General features: G+C 44.4%; 1 protein-coding gene across 2 annotated transcripts in view; it reads right to left on the bottom strand.

The window, feature by feature from the left end:
* Positions 1 to 12798: 12798 nt before the first annotated feature.
* The window catches only part of Ubx (ultrabithorax), an 85908-nt gene continuing 75282 nt past the window's right edge, over positions 12799 to 23424 (bottom strand). The window contains exon 3 of one of the 2 annotated variants that reach the window (XM_070657900.1): positions 12799 to 13259. The gene's annotated coding sequence lies outside the window, so the exon portion shown is untranslated. Of the gene's footprint in view, positions 13260 to 14035; positions 23394 to 23424 lie in introns of those variants that run through there. The other variant, XM_070657899.1, reaches the window with a different exon arrangement.

Raw genomic sequence — 23424 nt, 5'->3', positions numbered from 1 at the left:
GTGACACGTCGGAGTGACGGAAAACTTCCCGAGTTAGAGTTAGAAATGAGAGCGGGGGAGAGTTTGTATCACTCAGCCATGAGTAGAGTATTCAATAACGCCGACAAATCCCGTTGCGATAACGTGCACTGACAAAAGCACTTAAAAAAAAAGCATTTTATTTGGTCAGGTTTAACGATTTAGAATTAACGATAGAGCGATAATTTTCACGAATTTGGGCGACATTCTTTTAAAGAGTCAAGAGGTGGTTGATGTGACACGTTAGATTCACCGTGTAATGCAGTTTTCAACGGATCAATGCGCTATTTGCGCGAAATGGATAACAAATGAATGACAATGATATCGTATATCATACGGCGGGGCGTGGAGACGAAATGAAGAACGAAATTGATGCTTGTATGTGCCGTGAATTTATGAACGCGAAGTATTATTAAAATTTATCTGTCACTCCCAAAAATGCAATTATACCGATTGTAGACATATACCGCATGTAAACTCAAATCATCGAATATTATTATAACAAAAATTTCTTAACAATTCATTACACAAAACTTGTATATTGTACAATGTAATTAATTTCTCAAGCTCTCACGTGAATTATTTAAAGCGTAATACGGATACAATTTACAAATAGTTATTCGCGAAAAGTAATTTAGCGATAATTCGTCAATGATTTATATTTCTTCTTAAAAATTTAATTTACTTTAATTATTCGAATAAAAATAATCGTAATACATGCAAAACATATCGATGAAAACAAACGCATGCTCGTCGAGTCGCATTATCGCGTCGGTATTTTATTAAATCGCTATCTCTCCCGTTTCGCCGTGAAATAAAAACCGCACGCTACATTCAACAAAGGAATACCGAAGGCGGATGCATACACACATTTTAGAGTACTACTTCATATAACGATAACTCAGAAACGCGACGTCGTCGTTCGCCGTGCACGCTTCGCCCCGTCCGTGAAGAGCCCCCGGCGTAAAATATGTGTCTGGTGTCTTATTCTTCACCCGGTCGGTTTCTCCCGAAGGCAACAGGAGAATCGGAGAAATAGAAGGAAATAAGGCGAGGAGGAGATAGGGAAGCGCGAAGGGTTTCAACGGGCGGACGGTCCTTTCTACAACTCTTCCGAATCCTCGTCGCCGCCCCCGCCGTAGCTTGCGTTCGCCGTTTTCCGCGATTCCGCGCAAACTCATTATTCTCATGCACCCGCGTGGATGGTCGCGAAATACGCTGTCTGTCACATTATCGGTTCAGAGAGGGACATCACAGCGGGCACTTTAAACAGCCGCGAGACACCGTCACCGCCATGCTGGCGACTGCCCGCGATCTCGTTCTATGGACCGTGCAATCCTTTGCGCCTTATGCTTATCGCAAATGTTTCCCATCTTCTACGAGAGGGGGGGATTAATATTAAAAAGTCGCCTATGCTTCTGCCTTACTTTTTTTTTTTTTTTTTTTTTTTTTTGCGCGATGTCGGTTATCCTCACATTAAAATATCCGCGGTAATGGGAGGGCATTAAGCGACGGACGTACGCTTCTATAGAGGCCGATGACACGAGTCAGTTCTTCATGACGATGAAAGGGAGATTACTTCGCGGCGGTTGCTCCAGGAGAAGGGCGGTACGTGTTCTTGCATACATTTAAAATATTCTGGTTGAGAACCACCTCTCATAAACTTCCTCACGGCTGTATGTACTTAATACCTGTGAAAGTGTGTAAAGGAGTAATGTATGCGGTGCTGGTAATGCACTTAGGGAGATAAGAGTTTCCCACTTATCCGGGGGACATTACCGGATCTAAAAAATCAACAGAGGTTGCAGAAGAACCGAAATTTAGCGAGGGAAATATTGCCGCCGCGGGTAGACCGTGGGGGTACTCGCCGAACGCGACAATCTCGCAGAAAAACGCGCGTTGCTTTCTCATCGCGGTGCTCAGACGCTAATTAAAATAAAATAAAATAAAATAAAGTAAACTCGGAATATTAAAAACTAACGTAAAACCGAATTCGGCGGGCAATATATGATAATTACCGGTATCTTTTATTTCTCCACAAATTGCCAACCGCGATCAAATTAACGCGAAGTTAGTTCTACGTAATGCTGTCCCCGATATCGAGGCAGGGGGTTGAACGTTTCCCCTTAAAAGAAGCGTGCCTTAAATCACCGGTGCTTCGTCCGTTGCTCTCCCCCTTTGTCCTTGGTCGATCGTAGGAGCCAGCAAGCCGTGGCAGGTTCTACTTATCTCGAGAAGGAAAAGGGAGCACCTTCCTCCTCCTCCTCTTTTTTTTTTTTTATCTAGTTACGAAGACGCGAAGGCGCGTCGCAAACCGACCGGGGGAGACTTTCTGCCGGTGGTACAAGGTGGCGGAGGGATGCTCGGTAGGGTGGCGCGAGGGTTCGGGGGGGGCAGGGGGTCGAAAGCAAGGGTGTTATCTGGGTAGCGGAGGACTGGAGTAGCAACATAAATATTAGGCTCCTCGTTAATGCCTCTGGTAGCTACTGGCGTTACGTTTCGCAGTAAGTAAATTATGCGATATGAAATTATTAGCACCATTAAAGAAATTTATACTTTTTCGGCGTTACTCAGCGTGCATCCGCTGCTCGAAAGACGCGAGAGGAGACGAAAGGAACGGTGACGACTTTTCCGCTTTATCTGCCCGCCGGCGCTCGTTTCCCTGCCCTTCCTCTGGAACGCCGCGACGATATCAGCCCGTACACCCCGCCTTTACTTCTCCCCGCGCCTACTCCCCCGTCCCTTCGTCTCATATACCGCTTAATGTTTTTGCGAGAGCCAATTTCTATTGTTATCCTTCGCGTAAGAGCTACGGCGCCGCGGCGCTTTTCGACTATCAGATGCATAGACGCTCTTTGCATTGCAAAATATTAGTCGGCAGGCACAAACACAGTGTTAATGAAAATTTGGAATTATTGTTAAGCAAGATAATCAGGTCGCTTTTGATTCTCGATTAATGCAATTATATGTATAATTGATCCTACAAAGTTCTATAAATTAAATTTTTTATGACAATTATAGTTACGCTAGCCATCAAATTATTTTCAGCCATTTCGAGGCTTTATCATTAAATCGATAGCGCATTTTCTCTTCGATATATCTCACGAGCTTCATACATTTTGGACAATCCGCGGCGTTTCGCGTCCTCTTAGGATAAATAATAAAATTCGGCCGCTCGAGCTGGCGGCCTTGAGGTCCTCCCGAAGAAATCGGATGGACGATAAAATATTCCGACGAGAGCCAATCGCGTTGCGCAACGCAGGTATGAATTTTGAAGCGGACTGTAGGCTACATTCTTGCGCCGCGGGCAAATAAAACGAGCCGACGAAGACAACATTATTACGGAGCGCTGCCAGCCATTGCTCATGCCCTGCTTCCTTACGTATTTCCAGCCGTATATATGTACAAGGGCGCGTGAACGCACACCCAACGTATATATTCGCGATACGTGCCCGTTTACACGCGCACACCGCCGAACGGTACAAGTGCGAATCGCCGGATTAAATCTGTTCTACGCCTCTGCGGCATCGATAATAATTGAGTCCGCTCCGTAAATGAAATAGAGCCCTTAATTAAAAACTCTGTATTTATGGCGCACTCATCGCGTAATGCAATAACACTGATAAGTGTGGCCGGTGCCGGATTTGAGAATTTAGATCTTACATTAAGGGAATAATTTTCTGATAATCTTATTTAATTAATTTTCGTTATTTTTGCTAATAAAATATAACTTTTTTGTTTCAGAAAAAAATCCAAAGGAAGACTTTCGTCGAAGGAGCACCAGCCTGACATCCCCGTTAAAGTGACCAGTGCTGAGAGGAGGAGCAGGCTCAGGACGGGCATCCTGCATCAGCGGAGCAACTTTTAGGTAAGCATGCATAAAAAAAAATCTTTATTTAAAAAAAAAACTTCTTTTTTTATTAATTTTATAACTGATATACTGGCATGTCTACATTAATATTTTCCATTTTATGTTACAGTCACCGGCAGAACTCAATAACTCCGCTGAAGTTCATGCAGATTGGTAAGTCGCATAATTATTTTTTTTCGTAGTTTGTAATTAGGGTCATTAAAAAAATAGCGCGCGCATGGTTTCTTATAGTTTTATAAATATAATTTAAAAAAAAGGGTGAACAAAGATGGTTAAAAAAAGTATTTACTTCTATGTAATATTTTCGTGTTATATTTTTGAGCTGCGAGGCAAAGAAATTACCGGACGTTTCAACGTAAGGTATTAAATTATTTGAAATTTAATTCCCTTTTTTAAATTAATTTTTGATACTGCGCGAGGCAAGCTTCTTGTCATTAGATTGTACAGGCCTTAAAGCCAAACTACTGCGCCGAGATATATGAGTGCGCGTTCGGGAAAGAGAATAAGGGACTAAAATGGTGAAGAGCGCTACAATGGAGTTGGCACGCTCTGTAGTCATAGAATCATGGCTGTCTATTCAATGAGCTCGAAAATAGCCTTCTTCTACAGATATCTCGTGGGATTTCGTGGAATGGTATATTTTATGAAGGTGCACAACCTGCCGTAATTCTAATATCCCATGTCTGCGTTACCTAGCGCTAATTCCGTCATCAGAACTTAAAATCGCAAACTGTTATTGGCAGTATCGCGAATAATATTAATAAAAACGCAGCAGAGTTCACCGACGGTGCACGATCTATTTTTCTAATAATTCCAACTAATGCAATATTTTACATTTTAATTTATCGTTCTGTTTTATAAATTTGCCGAGCGTAATTTAAAGTTTATACGTAAAAATTTAATCTATATTTCAAGAAAAAAAAAAAAAAAAAAAAAAAAAATTAAAGACAGGTAAAAAAATTGTACGGACATACAGACTAAAGATCGTGGACGATTGGTGGAAGCTGTAGAAGGTAGGAACATGGTGGTAAAAGGGTCGTCCAAGAGGTCACTGCCGAAGGAGTCGTAAGAGGGCGAGGAAAGCGGGTGGAGTAAGGAGGAAACACAGAAGGGGTAAAGGGGGCGGGGGTGTTCGAGAGGAGCGAGCGGAGAAAGGGGCAAGAGGTTGCCCTCCATGAATCACGACACAGAGGCTGATTTAGAGGCCCAGAAGTTGCCGCTATAGGTACTAGCTGCCGCCTGTAACCTCCAGGTGAACTTGCTGCAGAGTGTATCCTAATGGATCTTATATGTGAAAATCTAGAATACAATTAATAGTAATATTTCTTAATTTTTTTTTTTTTTATGTAGTTTTTAAATTTTTGTCGCAATTGCTATTAGAATGCGCCGCGAAATAAAGCCCGCATTAACGGAATAACTGTCCGAGATAACGACTCGTGTATCGTTCAACGTGGAAGAAATCGAATAGGCGGGATTTAGTACAATATAATCAGCCAATATTGTCTCGGCGCGAAATAGTCGGGATTAAGCGTGAATACTACTGGGCTCAAGACCACGAAACGGACAAATAAATTAGGACCGTGTACCTGTCCATCGAAAGCATGGTACTGATAAATTTCCGCGCGCGTCCTCGCAGACACGAACTGCATATATTTTACATTCTCAATTCGGGATGAACAGATTTATTGAGCTTCACTGCGTCCAATACCGTTCACCTCCCTTGACAATCTTTCTACTTCACTGCGTATCCGTATGTGTATAAATCTCAATTGTTTTTAGAGCTTTATCTGCCAGCAGCGTGAGGCTGATTATGTAACAGTAAAACTAGAAGATTTTTAAAATAAACCCCTTGTATTATAAAACAATGCCTGAATTAAAAATATATGCAATTAAGATAATAATCTAATTTCTAAAAATATAATCACTCTGTGCAAGTAAAAGAATATGTATGGAGTAATAAATAAATATGTAGATTAAAGTTTATGAAACGCGCGAAAGCTTGGCCGCAAAAATTGCAAAAAAAAAAAAAAGAATTTAAATATAAGTGGAATACACGTATGTAACAGAAATGAAAAAAGAGGTAGAGGTAGAAGGCAAGGGGCGCAAGAGCGGAGAGTACAGCAGAATGAGTAAGTGCGAGGGCTCGTCGCTTCTCCATTTCAAGCCTAAGCGCGCCCATTCATCAGGATTTCGGCGCGCAGACGTGCTTTATTACTGCTCGGTCGAAATTGCTATCCTACGACTCCATTCCGGTCCGCGGGCTTGCATGCACCGTACCCGAGCGAGCCTCTTTCGGCATAGTCAGGATAATGCATTAGTACCTTATATAAGATTCAGCCACGCGCGAGCGATCTATATTCTTAACCAGGCGCGGTGCAACTAAATTCACATTATATCAGTATCAAATAGAGAGCGCCGGATGCATTTCAATCGCCGCGTAGCTTCAATCGCACGATATAATTACACCGGCGTGGAAACTCCCATCGCGAAGCAAAGCAATATCCTCCCCATTGATTTCTCGAAATCAAATAGAAACGTAAAAAGATGAGATGCCGTCTCATCGTACGGGAGCATTGATTCGCTCATTTTCCCGCGCGCTAATCTATCGGATTTCTTCCTCGATTGCCGCGGGGTCGACACCCCAAACAACCTGCCCGGCGCGACAATTCGCGCTGCTCCCGGCGATCTCTCATGCAGCATCCGCGGCACGCGCGCGCGTCCCCGACACATGTACGCCCGAAATACGAATGAAAAAGCTTAATGCGCCATTATTTACTTGATAGTGGACAAAGGGTTCCAGGGGCACCGGCACGTGTTTACGCGTTTATAACAGACGTGACGCAGAGTGGTTATATTCTGGCGGGGGTGGACGCCGACGAAACTCGCGCGGAGGTGGCGGAGGCGCTGTTTTGTGATGCAGCACGCACATTACCAGACCGTAATGCGGCGTCGGGCTCGCCGGTTCATATATTTTATTTAGCACTGACACACACGGGGCCGAAATTACGCGCAGTTATTAATGAAACTAAACTATTAATTTAAATTCCATTGTTCCATTATAAATAATTACCTGTTAATTACCCGGCGAACCGGGCCAGCCCGTGTAATGTGATTGGGAGAGGGAACAAACAAACGATTGGGCCAACAAACGTTCGTTACATTGCAGCATTAACGTTACCGCTCTACGAGGCGTTTTTGGCGATTCACGCTTCATTTCTAATAAAGCAGGCCTAGGTCTCCCGACGATCGATCGCTAGGCTTACCAGGCGCTCTACGAATTTCGTGTTATCCATCGCGTTCTTTAATTCCCCGAAACGCGAGTGGCCGCGTTAATTCGTAAAATAATAAATTTAATTGCTAATTATTAATCAGCGCCCGGTCACGCTGGAGCATAATGAGTTACATTCGCCCGTGTTATAAGTATTATTTATCGCGTCGTTGGATTAATAAAAGTATAATCCGGTTACACCGACTCCGACAAATCGCGTGAGTTGTACCTGCGCTCGCTACCGAACGTTACCGGCCCTCATTACCGATTCTTGAGCTAAAGCAATTAAATATAGATCGTCTATGCGGGCTCTTGGATCGCAGGGAAGTACAGAGCTATCGGGTTGCTCTCGTGAATAAATACGCGTGCCAACGAGTACGTACGCCCGCGTCTCTTAGGGGTTGAATTCAATTAATCAAAGCGACCGGCGCTGATTGCACTTGCGACGCACTTAGTCGCGTACACGTGATTACACGCCGCGAGATAGACAGATGAGACTACGTGCCTGCAGTTAATCTCTCGCGTGTCAAACGGCACGAGGTAGAAGGCCGCCGGAAAGACATACGCCGGCTGTGCCCCGTGTACGTACACGAGCGACTTCGCGTATCGATGCACTGGGCATCCTTTGCAGCGAGGTGATTCTCAATAGCGTCGCCGTGTGCGACGAGTTCGTGACTGACATACGCGCGGCGATTGAGAAAAGTGTCACGTGTAGGAATGACAATCTAATCTGGGGATGAGAGAACCAGGGAACGAAATAGAATCGATCCGATCACCAACTGGTCCAGCGGGATACGTAGCGCGAGCGGTCCGCGGTGCACCGGCGAACGCGGCGCGTCTTTCCGCGGTTAATTCGTATAAGTTTCGCCGGAAGTCAAGTGGCTCTCTCCTTCGACACTTCGCACTAGGTGCGACACGCGGTAATTGAAATTGCTGGCGGCGGCCGGCCGCACATAATAAGAAGGCGCTTTGGTGTCAGCACGCGTTCGTAAATACGTATCGCGCCAGGAAATCACGATCACGAACGCCTCAGCTCGATCGCTATGTGCCGTGGCGCCGGCGACGATTTATTATTCGTCGCGGAGAAAACATTCAGGTGACTGTAATATTTTTCGTCTCTCCTTGTCGCTTTTTTTCTTTTTTTTTTCTTTTTAATTAGAGATACTTTTGACAAACCGGTCCCGAAATTATGTTCTTAATGTCATCGGTTGCAAATTTCGAGAGAGAGAAAAAAAAAAAAAAAAAAAAGTATTCTTTCATAAAATTTATTATCTCGCAATGCTCGAGTCTCCCTCCGTCGTTTTCCCATTTAATACGTCCGTTCTCCTCGAATTTGGGAACAGCCGTCGCGGAGGATCGACGGGGGTGGCAGGGAGCGAATCGAAGAGATGACGTAACGGAGACATAGTGCTGCCAGAAAGAGGAAAGCGCGATAGAAGGCATCGGAGCGCACCGGCGCCCTGCTTCGGCTCCGTCGAGGCGCCGGCGTCACTTCCGCCCTTACTCCTATTCACCTCCCCTCGGTTCTCCCTCCGCCCTTCTCGTCTCGCGACTCGTTCCCGCCGGTTTCGCGGTTCTCGTCTCGATTCGGGCTGCCGCGGCGGAATCGCGCTGCCTTGAAAAAGGAGCAAGAGGGAAATGTGTGCACCGACCGACCGCCGGCGTCGGTAGGCGTTGCCCTCGACCCGGGTGCACTCGCCAGAATCCGTCGCGACTACGAGCAAGTTCCCAGCCACCGATAAATAAATATGAGACGCATCGGCTAAACAGTTCCCGGGTTGTTGATCCTGCGAGACTTGATGTAAATCACCTTTATACTCCAGCATCCGTGCGGCGTGACCCGGCACGCTCGTACTCCGGATCGGCGTAACGCGCGCGACGGTTTCCGCACTCCCTGCGATTCCGCGTCTTCATACACGTGGGCCGTCAGGTACCCGAGGTACAAGTGACTGGTAACATTGAATTAAAATATTCAGAGAGTCTCCGCTTCCCGAGCGCTTTCCCGTGCGATTCGAAACCCAGCGCAAGTTTTCTAGAGCTCGTTATTCGATGGCATTTCGCGCATGTGACACACGTCCGCTATTTTTTCCCCGAAATAAAAAAAAAATAATAATAATAATAAGCGAGAGGGTTGGCTCCGTGATACACGACGCGGGAGACGGCAGGCCAGGGCTGACAGGGATTCATAATTTCACGCGGGCTTATTGCAGTCAGTTATTTATCCTCTCTACTCATCGTGCATGCAGCTCTCGCCTAAGACCCGCGGTTCTGTTCCGCCTGCGGTTTTCGTCTTCTTCCCTCTCACCCGTCGTCCCGCGCCATCACCACGTCGCAATTTCTTCGCCGGGTGAGTCACGATACGTCCGAAGCAACGTAGTTTAATTTCGTATGGATCGCGTTGGTTCGCCCATATGTCATTTGCACCGTCGCAATTAAATCATTCGATTCTCAGCGAACGCGCATTAAAAATAGCACGCCAAGAGAAGTTAGCAGTCGCTTTCGACCTCAGCTATAATTTTATAATGTTTTTATCGTATGAGTAAAATCACTTCCACCGTTCCACCGTCTAATTTACAAACGACTCTAGTAAGTTAACCGCGGATAAGCCTTTTCTCGCCATTCGTTGCGCCACAATAATTTAAGGACAGCGTCGCGTTCCCGCGCGGGTCGCCGCTTTCGACGAGCCCGCAAAATTGTATCGGCTTAACTTTCCGACGAGACAAGTGTTGATTTACGATTCTCGCAGGCTATACATTTCACAGTTATCTGATTTAAAACTTTGTATTAAACTTTCTCCGAAGGTTAAATCCCGGCGGGATTAACCGGGACCGTTGGCGTCGCGAGTTTTCGGTTTCCCTGATATTCGCCCCGCGCTTTGATGGAGAATGGCCGCGAGTTTGGTAGAAGGATATTCGCGCGGACAGAGCGGCACCGTGGACCGCTTCCGGGGAGATTTTCCGGCCGGCGTCCGCCGGGCGTTACGAATATTCGGGCCAGCTCCGCCGGCCAAATAGCGTCGCCCGGCTCTCCCGAACACGGAGGATAATCCTCGTGGATTATTGCGCTATCACGTGGGTCCATACGTGCTCACGGGCAGGATGCCCTAGGACGTCGTATTTGTATGCCTGTGGAGCACACCTACGTGTTTGTATCGCGCGGCTTCTCCATGGAAACCCTTGCTAGGGGCCGGGCCTGCTGCGATACCCTAATTCCTAAATCTGTCGCCATAAGTCCTCGTTACAATAAATAACCCGACCGGTGTGTCTGAGCTTGCGTCTCCCGCTCCTCCTCTCCTTCACCTTTGCCTGACCCCTTCCAAACCGTCTCCCGCTGCTTTCTCTGAACTAGCTTTAAATAAGCCTACTTGCACGAGCGCGTACGGCTCAATCGTCTCGTGAAGATTATCATCCGCACCTTTGTGCAAGATTATTCGTTAATTCGCGGACGAAGATTTGTAGATCAGGACGCGCTTTTTCGTACGCGTACATCGCTTTATCGAGGTAAAAAAAATCAATTCTCGCTGTGCTAGAAGAGCAACAAATCAGTAAGCTGACGGCGACGCGCGACAACGTTACGCATACTCGAAGAGAGCTGCTCGTTAAACTCCGCAGCGGTAATTCTTATCTCTTATTTTTGAGGAAGCCCTTTCTCGCGAGTCCCGCAATATTTCAATTATTATTTGAGATTTATATTTCGTATCGCCGGTATCTTCAACATTCGGCTACCGTCTCGCGGCCGCTCACCACATCGCCGCCTCTGATTTACATTCCTTCTATCATGTCGCACTTATTGCTCCTTACACTAAAAGCGGGTACACAAAAAGGTATGCTCGGGCGTGAAATAATACGATCGATAAATCCTAATAAATGTCTACCTGCCCCGTGCAGACATATATAAATAAAACGACGGTGCATTCTCTTTCTCATTTCATCCTTTTCCACGTGCGAAGGAGCGCGATCGAGCATTTCGTCCGTGTGTGCGTGGTGCACATGTGTTGTCACGCATGCGCTACATCTGTACCATGCTGTACAGCTTCATCATGGGCGCCGCGATATACGATGTATAGCGTACGATTGTAGCAACCCGGCTTAAGATCATTTACAAAAAATCCTCGATGAACGATAAGAATGAAAATTCGCAGATGAATCGTTGAGAGTTAATTGTGCCACAAATTATTATCCGAGTAATTAAATTGTGTAATATAATACAGTAATTACACATGTAGAAGCATCTTTAAATTAAAAAAAAAAAAAATTGTATCATATAATAATCGTGTAATTCCAATGATTAATAATGCAATTAATATTATTTCCCTGTTACATGTTAATAATAATAAAAAATATCAATAAGTAAATTATTATTTACGGAGAAGCTTAGAAATGCTGATAAAAAACTTTTCCTTGCGAAACTTTGTCACGAAATCGTTGCAGGATGTGACATTAACGTGAACTCATTGTCAGTTATAGTTACAACAATGTGAAGACGACACGTTCAGAATAGCAAAGAAAGGAAAGTAGACAAAGAAGAGTTAAAGTTAAAATCACGCGACGAGAGAGAGAAAGAGGAAGAGAGAGAGATGAATTTCGAGAGTGTATGAGAACGAGTCGTTAAGGGGCGGGAAAGATGGCGTAAGGGGGTACGAGGGGGTCGTGAAAGGTGGGAGAGCGGGTGGTACAGCGGAGGATGAAGGTAGTGGGGGTGTGCATTGCGGATTTATTCCCGCCAACACATTCATCATGGCGGATTTAGCTGAACCCGTAACGCATTGCCGTGGATATATATCTGCTTCCATCCCTACCCCTAGTTTCCTCGCTCCCCCGTCTCTTGCCCCTCCGCCACCTCATCACAATTCCGACCGAATCCTCGCCGGTATATCCTGTATTCTGACAAAACCTCTCTTTTTCAATGACTCCCTAACTCTTTTCGCAATACGTGAAGCGAAAGGATACTGGACCGTTTACGATGCCGCGAGTATTACGCTTCGCGATGGTATATTTTACGATTCACGATATAAATATAACGATCGATTTAATGAATAAGTCCGAGCTTCGCGTCGCGAGGCCAGGACGAGAGTCTTGCAATTCATACCTCACGACGAGATTCCTGCGGGAAAATTGTATCAAAATAGTCCACGTGCGTGGGGCAATTCTTTTACTTCCTGTTGACCATTCGCCGCAGAAACAGACCGTAAACAGCTCTTTAATAAATCTTTGGTGTGTTATCAGCAGCTGATCGCCATGCATCATGGCGCGGCGTTGACAGACCCCTCTAACTACTCTTCGCCCTTCGCGCCTCCCCCTCTCTTCTGTTCCGCGTAGATACGATATTACGGGGATTGGTATAAATCTATGGCTCATCCATCTACATTTTATCCCCGGGGTACCAAGACACCCGCGCGGAAACGCGCGTACAAGCGCACACACGAGTCGAAACGCGCACGAATACCGACCAAGTCTTCCTTCTTCTCTGCTCCTCTCATATCCTGAGGGTCCCTATTCGCCCTTCTCCCTCGAGACGGTTCAAATCCGATCTCCAGCTCAACTCTACCTCACCCCTCGCCGGCTCCCTCGTTCCACCTGCTCTATCGAGATTCCAATAGCGGCCTTATCGAAGGCTTTGTACGATGAGGGATCGCAAGCTATCCGAGCACTTTCTGCGGTCCTTATGATACTTCACATTTATTATTATATTTCAGTTCCTCGCGCGATCTGTTCTTTCAATCAAGATCCTATTAATATATAAAAAAAAATTAAAAAAATAAAAAAAAACGGAAAAATACGTGAAGGGTTCGGCAGCTTGCGAGAACTTAATTCGTAGTAATTTAATAATTAATAAAATACTGATCTCAAATATATTATTCATTTGTAATAATTTATTGAGTTATAAGTAACGCACATTTTATCCTATTTCGATCTTTAAGACTAATACGCGGTTGAAAGGAAAAAATATACTTACTACAACTTGACATTACATAAATATATTAACTGTACAATCTATAAACAATTGAATTGCATCTCATTTAACTCCGGAAGCTCTTTCTGGTACTGCCAACGGCTGATGGATTCATAAATGATGAAAGTCCAGAGGCTCCTTGGCGCCATTCTGTAAATACGGAGGGCAGCGCGTTAGCTCTAAAAAAAAAAGCATTCCCTCTATCACTCGTACGGTGTATAAGTTCGTATCTCTACTTATCGCATTGAGTCCAAAGTCAGTGCTACTCTACATTGAATGTTCAACAGAGACATACTATTGTTATTTGATAGAACACCACCCTAGGAACGAAAGAACATGGGCACACAAATTCCGGCTCCTAAAGAGCCGGCGGTTGCAAAAGTTAAAAAGAACTAAACGCACGCACAGTGCAGGGGAAACGGAATCATGATGCACTAAGAATTCGACCGCATGCTCGAGTCATACTGAGGTTACTCTCGAAAATCGATAGTTAAAATAGGCGGGAATGATTTGAGACAGGTTAAAAAAAAAAAACTCGCTTTCGACTGATCCCTTCCCACCCTTTCTGCTCGTGGCTTAACGAAGCACGATCGACGGCGGGATAACAGCTGCTCCGAGTGGCCCTTCCGGTGAGAACGGGGGGAGAAACGGACCGATTCGCCCTTCTCGCCCTTAGCTCCGATCCTTCCCCCTCGCGCCAAATATGGCGGTTGTTTCTGGCGACGATGGCTTTTGAATTTCGATTTAATTTCACGTCCCAAAGTGTGGCGTGACTTTGAGAGATTTATCGTAAAAGTTTTTGATTTTAATTATTACTGGTTTTTTTTTTTTTTTAATTTTATTTCCGCTATTTTCTATTCAAAAATGATTTTTCGACTCTTTTCGCGATAATATAAAAAAAATTACGTAAAATATCGTCGCTAGTTAATCATTCTTAACTACATTCTTACTTCCACGTCTGCGCGAATGTTCCGCTGGGCGATTTATGCCGTGACAAAAGAATCGCCGGTTTCTTACCGCACAAATAAGTTATTCGCGAAGGGACGCTCTTCTCACTCGAGGGCTCGAGCCGCGCTGAAACGTGGCGCTGATGCACTTCGCGGTACAAAGGCAGTTTCTTAACTTCTGCTTTCGTTATCAAACTTTCACGAGACGCCGAACGATGCGTTCGAGCGGGGAAACTCGCCGCGAAATTACTACGGGTATCCCTCGCGCATCAGGGCTCAATATTGTACGCCACAGTGCGAGAATGAGCGAAAACGAGACGCGAAGTTGAGCGTTAAGGGAGAAAGAAAGAAAGAAGAGGTGTATCCCGACCCAAATTCAAGGGACGAGAAAACTTGGCTCGTCAATCAGCAGCCGGAACGAAGAAAGTTCCGGCGCGAGGACAAACGCCCGTCCGCTCTCGCTGTGTATCTTTGATACCTTCCCCCGCGACTGTACACGACGGCCCCAAAGAGCTTTATTCCCTCTGTTCGCGATAGTTTCGGACGCGTAGTACAATCCCATGCGTTTCTCATTACATCGCGCGCGACGAGAAAACGCTGAATCGCATCAGTCGAAAACCCGGAGATTAACGGCGAAACTTTCGCGGCTAAAACAGTGATCGAGGACCGCTAACTAAAATTCAATCCGGTATTAAATTCTCAATAAATTCGAAAAATATGACCCGGGCCTTATGAATAGTCAGCTCGAAATGGATAATACCCATTTACGTAGGTAGAAAAATACTGTTTAAAAATATTTAAAAAAATTGTAAGGAAATAAGAGAATTTTTATTAAATAACGTTTCGAACGAAGTTTCATTATTAGCGATAATTAAAAATACAGAGATATAAAATACTCGACCCGACGTACAAAAGAGATGATTAGAAAATCAGTGAGCGCGAAGGCGTTGCCAGTCAACGGACGAATGCACCGCCGTTCTTAAAGGGTTCTGTACAACGCCGAGATTCGGCCAAATCACATTTTTCATGACGGACGAGCCTCTTCCACGAAGAGGCCGTGGCTCGCGTGTAGCCGCGACGGCGACGGTCGTCGCCCGTATCTCACCCCGGCCATCAGTATTTTCCAACTTGTCTCACGGATTCCCTCCCCCTCTGTCCCCCGGTCACTGACGTAAGTAACAACATATATAAAAGTAAGTGACTCGGCTCTCTCGCGGGGCGGTGATACAGGGTCCTCCTATCTGCGAAGTCTATCGGGCAGTAAACAGCGCGCGGCAGATAAGGCGGGAGATATATTATAGACTCCGTCCCGTCGCGTACGAGCGTATACAGAACGAGGCCGTGATAGCTGGCTCGGCGCGGCTCTAGCCGGAGCCCTGAAAGCCCCCGGAACGCTAGAGCGGCGCTCTATATATTTCGCTTCTTTTTTCGCCCGAGCTTCGGGTCCCCTGGTAAAAACGCCGCCGGCGTCTGAATACTCGCGCGCGGAGGACGGAAGTCGGTTTGCAAGCCAAGCATGGGGCGGCGGCGCCGGGCAACCCCTTATTTTACTCCTTCCTAGTCGGGTGGCCCCCAAGTAGCTGCCCTTCCCCGGCCCCGCCACTCCCCGGGATCGACTCGACTATCCCCCTGGCCCTTCTCGTCGCCCGCGCCCGGTTCACCGTCCTCCACTTTAACTTCTTTCGCTTCTCGATCTTTTTCTTCTCCGGCCAATGCTCGAATGCTCGATGCCGCGATACATCACGCGCACGCTGTTGCCAGTTGACTTTCTATCTCCTCCGCCCTGCTACCCCCTCGGCAGACACGGAAATCTAACTTCAAACTCACCAAACGAACGTTTCTCCTTTCTCTTTTGGCGAGCCGCCATCTATTCGCAGATTGAAACTTTTTAGCCGTTAGGCTTTCGCGATAAGAACCGGGAAGAAAAAAAGATTGCAATTCCCGCGACTACAATGGCGATTTATTTATCGCTCGGCCGAATGAGATTCGTTATACCGCGTGCACCTCGCGCGGAACTAACCCCCCCAACCTCTTCTCCCCCCCTTGTAAATATGGCCGTGCGCGAGTTTGTAATTCGGAGAATAGTTGCGCATTTCGTCACAGTCGGGGCAGCCGTTGCGCGAATAATTCTACGGGCAGGGAGGAAAGGGTTACGGTTTATTTCAACGTTATTTCAAAACGATGCCACGTTGGGGGCGAGTTATTATACCGCTGTCAGCTACCACACCGCCCCACGTTGATCTGCATAACCATCACGGTCTCCCCCGTGCAGCGTTCCGGTGGAAGACCGGCCCTTCGCCGCGGTCCGAGACCACTCAATAGAGACGACGCGGCTATCAGCCAACCGCAAAAGCGATTACAAATTAACGTGACGTTTCTTCGCGCTTTAATATGAACTCCCGCCATGCCGCTCATCCCCATCGAGGCACCCTTTCTCGCTTTCCCCGGGGAGTGAACATAATTATCGTGCCCTTTGTTTCGCAATTGCAGCTACTTCTGTTTCCCATCCGAGGGACGAACAACCATCTACTTTTATTCGCGCGCACTTATGTCGATCTTAAGCCGGTCGTTTTATTTTCTATTTTATAATAATAAAAAATGGGAAAGTAATTTAATATAAAAATAATCATCTAAAATAAAACAGATGCATGGCACATTTTACAGTTAACATTGAAAGAATTTTTTGCAAGTTGTTGCGCAATCATACTAAATATGGTAAAGTTATTCATTTTTTTCTTTTTTTTGGTTTTAATTTAATTGTTCGAATAAAGTAGCGGAGCGGACATGCTTTCTTTCCTCTTTCTTTCTTTCCCACAAAGAAAAAAAATATATATCTGTGGCGCGTAAAACAAGCCGACACAAAGTTATCTCCCATGTAGTCCTAGATTTACGAGATCCACCGCCGATTTCAAAGCCGTTCAAAATGGGACAGCCTTGACAGCACGGTCTATTTCCCTTTAATTTTAACGGCCGATGCAGTCCCGTTTTTTTGACTAAACAAAAAGCAAAAAAAAAAAAATGCGTTTAATGCGTGACGACCTGATCGCCGACATTGTTACGCTTCCGCAAACATTTTTGGCTGGTCCCGTTAAATCACACTTTGCAGAAAATATAATTCCGACGGGCGAGGAGTGCATTTTTCTGCACACTTCAAGGTTTTTGGGGCAAAAATTCTTGCGAGAGAAAGATTATAGATGCGACTAAAATTTTAATTTAACTCGAAGGCCTTCTATTACACGCACAATATTTTAATAAAAAATTTATTTAGACAAATAAAATAATTTTTAATTAGTAAAAATGTAAAAAAAATTTTCTTTAACTTAGTTTCATTATTAATTATTAATTAAAGTTTATTATTACTATAATATACATTATAATATATAATTTATTTAGTATTACATTTATATAAAATAGATTTAAAAATATTTTAAGTTAAAAGTTTCCATCTCTTAATTTAATTCTTTTCGAAAAGACTCGCTCTTCTAATTTTGTGCGTGAATCTATAAAAACATCGAGATGCGCCGCTTCCAAGTATCACCTACCGAGATAAAATTGTCCCTCGTATATTAAGCACTGGCCGGTGTTTCCCATGTAAATACTGAAAGAAACTAACATCGCCGAGGAAATGCTTTGATCCTATCATCCAGACACTTAAGATGTCAAAGCTCCTTATTAAAATAATTTAAGATTCGTACGCGCGGCATTACCAAGAAATTTTATTTCGTGTGCAGCTTGTATACGATCTACTGAATGCGCTTGCGACATAATTTTAAATGATAATTTAATATCTAAAGAAAAAAATGTTAATTTACACGTATCATTAAAATAAATTTGAAAGTTGAAATTAATATTCTTAGTAAAGTTGAAAAAAAAAGTTGTAATAAATTTTTTTTTTTTATATTTTAACGATATAATATATTAGGAATAATCATACAAGATATACGTATAGAAAAATAGCACGCTATTCGGTATAATGCAAATGATAAGAAATTAAATTAACAACTAATTCATAAAGGATCAGAAACAGCCAATAGCAGGTGGACGTTACCGTTATCTTGAACGGGGTTGTCCGACCAAGAAATAATACAAGTGCACTAGGCAGAAGAGACCAACCTACCCCTTACTATCCGCACACCCGTCGCCCGCAGATAAATCTTCCCGCCCTCTAATTGGCCTTCCCTCCATTTCCTCGGCCCATACCCTTGGTCGACCTGTTCCTTCTTCTCCTCTCCCTCGCTTCCATACCTCCTTCCCTCGGTTTCCCCGTTCCCTCTACTCGTTCGTTTCATCTCGGTTTCACTTCCCTACCTTCCCGGGCACGGCTCCAGGGAACGTTCTCACCCTATGCGCCACCACCCTTTCCTCCCACCATTCATCTCTAAACCGGCGAATTATTAGAATTATTAGACATTATATTGGCCGCAAAATGTCCGTTAAACCGCCAGAACTCAATTGTAAATTAAGATTTCTGATAATGCCGTGAGATGTATGCGTTCCAAACTTAGCGGCTATTATTAAAGTTCTAGATTCATATATTAGTGGGATTTGTTCCCAGAATTTATCCAGAGGAGTATCAGATTGCCCTCACGTGTCTGTGTAATATAATGCCCATAAACGTAAATATAATGAAATGCAAGAAAATTTTGATCCTACTAAAACATATCCCCCAATTAAGATGCAAATATATTAAAAACATGCGTAGAACAAAACTCGTCAAGAATCTGACGAAGGAGCTCGACACTGCAACTGTAATAAATCTGCTTTTCCGGCGCAAATAAATCCTAACGGGCGGTGCCTGAAGCGCGCGAAGATATAATTCGTGTTGAAATCGAAAATGATTCAGCACTCGTGGAAATAACAGATACTAACCGAGAGTTACGAGCACATCGTTACGAATACGTGTAATATTTGCAGCAGCAAGAGCAACATCAGCGAGGCTTTTGCGTTCTCTCTTTCTCTATTCCGCGCGGCCATTCGCCGTCTCTCTTTCGGCCAACCAACCACCTCACAGTTCGTTTCCGTGTTGTTACATAATACACGCTGCGGCGCGGTTACGTGGATGAGGGATGAGGTGCTGCGTTGCCTAATAACCTCCCCTTTGCACAACACCCCCTCAAACCCGACTGAATCCTCCTCCGACCCCCTTGTTATACCAAGCGCACAGGATACGATGGTATTTGCGAGCGGTGCATGCAACTACGAGCAAACCACCCTGCAAGAGCACGACGATATAGAAACACCGCTAGAACATCACTGATGAAAGAGAGAGAGAGAGACAGAGAGAAAGATAGATAGATAGATAGAGAGAGAGAGAAAGAGAGAGATAGGGAGAAAGGAGCCGGAGGAGGAGAGAAGGGAGGAAGTATCTGAGGGCACCAGGTTACGGAGAGAGAAGCGTGAAGTAATTATATGAGGGCGGAGCACGCTAGGCTCATCTACACCTAACACATTCATATCAGTCGGCCCGAGCCAAGGAGCTGCTGAAACGTGAAGCTCGTACATCAGGATTTCGTTGCTCGGGTAGTAGACTCCTCGAGGAGTATGGCAGAATGAGTTTTCGCACAGCGAGACCTATCGCCGATTTCTTACGGAGGGTAAAGATAAGAATTCTTAACACGCGGCAAATCCATCTCCCGTTATATAAAAATATATCGCGCGTATTCAGTAACAAATGTGAGGACCGTATCGTAAGATTTATTAAAGTAAAAATTACTAAAAAAAAAAAAAATTAAATTAAATTAAATTAAAAAATAAAAAATAAAAAAAATAAAAAAATCTTAAAACAAAGATAAATGTTTCGGATAAAATTAAAGATATCGAATTGTCATTCGAAAGGATCCTTGTCGATTTAAGTACTTCGCGAATGAAATTTCTTACGAGTATCCAACTTGCGAAAATCATTGCGCGAGATGGGAGAGAAGTGGAAAGATTAAAGAAGCGAAAGAAAGATGGGGCGCGGAGGGAGGAGAATAGTGTTATACATTTAAGTGGATACACCTATATAGAGGGACTTACTGGGATTCAATTACCGCAACGTCTGCAAAGCACGCTATTCCCACACCCTTAAAAGACTACCCCTCGCGCTGTGCGCGTCCCTACCTTTCCATCTCCTCAAGAACGAACAGGTGCTCTTGCGCCTGTTGTAAATTGTTCCCCCTGTAATCCAAAGTAAAGCGGTCGTTTTATCCGTGCCATGGCGAGATGGATGCCTCGCTACGTCTTTTCACGTAATAGATTGCAGCTACGCAGCTAATACCCTCGGTTTTTATCAAAATTCTGGTCTCCCATCGATGGAAGAACGCGACTTTTAATCAACACGGCAGCTAATGGCAAATATTTAAGAATATAGTTCGCTTCACACCGCAGAATTTAAAACAGCGCATAAGTAGAACGTAAAATTAATATATCTTTACTTTTTGTTGGATAAGCTTTCATATAATATTTTTTTTTAATTACTATTATTAAATAGTACCGATTTTCAAGACAAGTAACTTTATTTCTCGGGCTGGAGATAATATCGCTCGCGCGATATGAAGGCACGTATGTAACGGGATCTCTAAAACGTGATTTTCGAAGAATAGCGGGATCGGCTTCATCTTTAGATTAAGGCGCCGGGGATCACGAAGTTATAACTAAAAGGATCAGAGTTATATATAACTAAAGGATCAGGGAATAGGAAGTGTGTTGCGTGAGGCCAATAGCAAACTTACGCCTAGATCGGTTATGTACCTTCGTTCGGTTCGAACGTAGGTACATAATTCATCGGGCGTGCACCATTGTCGGGAGCTTCATTAATACAAATGGCGTCTGCTGAATTCTGGGCTCCCGACCGCTCCCCGCTACGTGTTACGATAGTAACGAGAGCTTCCGCTTGTACATGTGCCACCCGCGATTGTGTGGCGCCCGCGCGCGCTGGCGCGCGTATATAGAAATAGCGAACGATCGCGGCGTCCACCGGCAAACGTGTGTGCCACCCCCCGGAGACGCCGAGACGCGCGGGACATATTTTTGCAGTCCTTGTCGACTTTCATGAGGGAGTCTTTCCGCAATAACATATTAATATCTCGGAGCGTCGCGAGACTTATGGCCTTCCGTGGAAAGCTCAGCTTCAGATCAACGCGGCGCCCGTTAAAGCGATTCCGTCCTGTACCGCGATGACGCCGCCTAACGAGTACCTTAAATGTCGTAAAGCAAGCGCCTCACGTTCTCCGTTCTCGACATCGTAATAACGCGGACGAATTATTAATGACACGGGAAAGAAACTGTCGGTCGCGTTATTACATTTCTCTTAAACAGTAACGCGAACGGATTATGAGAATAATTTTATCGATTGAAAACCGCCGTGTCTATCGCTACGAACGATCGGCCCGTACTCGCGTTACGTTAGTAACCTCGTGTATTAATTTTTTTCATACTTGTCGCGGAGAGTGGCAAATTACGGGACTGAGGAGAGCGGAAATCTGGCACGGGATAAACTGCTGCGGCCAGGGCCGCCGCAGGCAATGAAACGTAAGACGTGTAATTAAGTTTATATCGCATTTATTTTTTTTTTTTTTAGCAATCGTATAATCAATGTAATATTACAATAGCGTTCAAAACGGCAACCGTCCCGAAAAACGCCGGAATATAATCTTAGTCATATGCAGCTAGCTCGGCCCTGGTCGCTGTCGGTTTACATATGATCGGGATTCAGATTTGCGGATAGTTAGTATCCTAATATGTTACAAAAACAGAAAAAAAAAAGAAAGAAAGAAGGAAGAATTTACCACGGGGGAAACATTTACACAAATATCTACCACTACGCATAGATAACACCTATCCCTAACAAGACTATGTGCCTAATTAGTAACGTATAGCACAGCAGAGCAAAGAAATGTTTGTTCCGGGAGATCCACGAAATAAATAAACTAATAACATTACATACCTCTTAGAAATACTGCGTTTACGTATTATTCTCGCACCCCCTTAGCAACTATTCGTATACATTCATTAACTAGAATAAAGTTACTGTATAGGATAGCGCCACCGATCTCACTGAAGAGCCGGGCGTCTAGGTACTAGATAGAGTACATACATTACAATATTCGCATCTGTAATCTATCTTTCTCATTTTGTTTCTCTCGGACCGACGTCGAGCGAAAAAAAAAAATTTTTTTTTTTCCTTTCTCTCTCTGGGCAGAGAATCCTTTCGAGGTTCGTTTTAAAAGAGATATCCATCTCGAGACCGCGCACTCTTGACCGCTTTAGCAGGTACTTAAGCAGACGCACATTATAAACGTTTCTATACAATATTAACAAAATTATCGAGCATCGATATATATATATTTATATGTATATGTATATATTTTGTACCAATCGGAAAAAAGTACGTTCCCATCATTAATCTCACTTTGCCGGTATACGTTTTCAAATAATATTTTTAATTAATAACGAAATGAAATAAAACAGTCTTTTTTTTATAACAAATGAGCGAAAATTATTAGCAAAGCGCGAGTGGTAACAATATAAACGCACTCTTCTGTTGCTTCGCAGATAATTAAAAAAAAAAAAAAAAAAAAAAATTAATAATCATAACAAAAACATAACATCAACAGACAAAATTAGTTCTACTTTTTTCTCTCTCACTCCTCTCGTTTTTTTTTTTGTTTTTTTTTAAGCGAGACTATCGAGTGCGCATTTTCGAGAGAAAATAAATTAAACGACAGAAAATGAGAAAAGTCATGCTAACAGCAGTTTTGTACATCGTGAGTTACGATAAAAAAAAGTCGTGCCAGACACGTCACGAAATTGATGGTCAACACCGACTCGATCTCACCCGTCGAAAGAGTTAAATGCCTTTTTCCTATATTTTAAACCTATGAATAGACGTAGGCTCCTTCGTTACGTATTTCAGTTTCTAAGTTACGGTGCAACTTATCGCAATGCCACACCGCGAGAACGTGACTCTGTTTTTCGGTCGATTTTTCGCACACGACACTCGGAATCCGCGGACTGGCTGGCTGATCTGCCTCCCTCGATAATTCAACCCCCTATCTACATGCTACTGCACCAAAGCAGAAACTACAGGTAGAGAGACCAGAAAGGGGAACGACTACAACAGAGCTAGGCTTATGTGGACGATACTGTGTGTACTTGGATACTGATTGGTCTGGGAGCATATCGGTCAAAGTGAGCTACAGGAGGTAGCCGGTGGCGGCGGAGAGGAAAAGGGGGAAGGTTCGTCACTCACCGGGTGCAGCATCCGATTCGCCGCAACCGATAAATTGACGATCGACAGATACGCACATCGACCATCTATTTGGCATTGCAGAGACAGCGGGTGCAGCCTGCCACTCACCTGAAGCATAAACAGAAACGACGGAGTGTTA

Source organism: Cardiocondyla obscurior, linkage group LG06 (assembly GCF_019399895.1).
Source record: "Cardiocondyla obscurior isolate alpha-2009 linkage group LG06, Cobs3.1, whole genome shotgun sequence".
Taxonomy (NCBI): Eukaryota; Metazoa; Arthropoda; class Insecta; order Hymenoptera; family Formicidae; genus Cardiocondyla; species Cardiocondyla obscurior.
This window is presented reverse-complemented; position numbering and strand designations above follow the sequence as displayed.